Source organism: Marmota marmota, unplaced genomic scaffold (assembly GCF_001458135.2).
Source record: "Marmota marmota marmota unplaced genomic scaffold, marMar, whole genome shotgun sequence".
NCBI classification, from domain to species: Eukaryota; Metazoa; Chordata; class Mammalia; order Rodentia; family Sciuridae; genus Marmota; species Marmota marmota.
In genome coordinates, this window is record NW_025999896.1 from 5,431,320 (window position 1) to 5,433,323 (window position 2,004).

The following is a 2,004-nucleotide window of genomic DNA, read 5'->3' on the forward strand; positions in this document are numbered from 1 at the left end:
CATAGAGTGACTCTTAAAACTTTTGAATTCGGAAGTGGCATAAATCACTTCTATGGGCATACTCAATATATTACTCAGACATAAAATTATGTCCTCCACTTATTTTCTTTGGGCATACTCATTGCCCAAAGAAAATCACATGGCTGATTTTGGCCTCAGTGGGAACATAAAGTACAATTTTTTTCTATAGCAGTAAACAGTGGAATTTTTGGACAATGATAGATCTACACACCTTCCTTTCTCTTGTGCATCTCCATTTCCCCCATCACCATTTTCAGCACTCCCCAGTCTGTGGTTTATTTTATCTTCTTGGTACTAGGAGCATAACCTAGGACTTTGTGCATGATAGGCAAGCACTCTACCTCTGAGCTACATCTTCAGCCCAGGCTGTGGGTACTTTAGGTAGATAGTACATCCTTCATCATCAAATTAAAAGTCCAAAGCTCATATTCCTGAAGCTCAAAACTCTTTTCTTTAAAAACTCTATTTTCTTACACATGTTTCTGAAGCCTGGTTTGAAAAATCAAAAGGGTAGACTTGACATTCCTTTTTCTACTTTTTATGCACTGTCATTCCTTTCCTGGGATAGGAAGGATAAAATTCACTGGTTATTGTTAAGTCCAGGGTTAGGGTGACTGAAGAACTAATTTTTAAAAAATGTTATTTAATTTCAATTTTAATAGCCACATATGGCCAGGGGCTAGGTAGTGGATAACGTAATTATCACCAGGAATAGTGTTGCTAAAAATCATACAGTGCCTTTAGTGTCTCACTATTATTTATGCATATAAAATCATTTTTAAAATATTAAAAGAATTTCAGTTTGTATAAACATTATATTGACATTATAGGCATAAAAATTAGTTAAAAGCAAATAATTCCTTCACTTGTTAATTGGCTGGAGCTGCCTGACCTAATAAGCAGAGGCTAAATTCACAATTAATTAAAGATTTCATGTTCACTCAGCCAAGACATGCCTCAAACCATCTTTTGTTCAGCTGGCCAGCAAGATCCTTAGAGCCATATTTAGGACATCTTGCAACTATAATCAACATATGCAAAATATCCCATTTTGAAAAAATTCTCTCATTCATCAGAATAGGAGTTCTGTTGTAGGAATAGAATTTTTCTCTATTATGCTAATTAGCATCATATTTGTTGTAGATGAATGTGACAATATACTACACAGTAATTTATATGTAATTTGATTACTGGTAATTTAACAAATAGTTCTATTTCTTTGCTACCTAACAGGCAGCACTATTACTCCATTAGAGATGAGAAAACTGAAGCTTAGAGAGTTTAAGCAATTTTCCTAAGGTTATGTAACAGGTAGGTGGGAATTCTAATATAGGAACTCATATCTGTTTGACCCAACAATACTGTTATTACTTGATAAACAAAGTTAACATCAAACAGCAACCACCAATTTTTTTCCTAAGGATAATACCTGAAGAAAGCCACCACCCCTTTCCAAGAGACAACGGATGCCAATCCGTTGCAGCATAGAAAGCTCTGGGGCAGCTGCATCTAATGCCACTTCGTCTTCTGGTGGTGGCAGGGTGGTGGGAATAGCTCTGGGACCAGAATCTAAGCCACATAGCAAAGCTGTCTCTGTCAAGTTAGCCAGGTAAACACGTTGCCACTGTGATTACATCTTTCTTCTATATTGGTTTCTGGTTACTTACTGGGTTTGGTGAAAATTAAGGCTGACACTTTTGGGATACAATATTATGCGTGGTTCGAAACCTACCGTCAATCCCTGTGCCCCAAATAATCCTGCCCAACATGAATGAGGTGACCTTATTAATAAGCCACGTACACGCTAGCATAGATCTTTCCCTTGTGAATTGGAACAGGATTGCCTCACATTCCCTGGAATGCAATAAGAGACATGTTCATCCTGTTTTTTGTTATTGCATTCTTGGTTTGACTTTGTTATTTAAAAAAAAAAAAATATATATATATATATATATATATATATATATATATATATATATATAT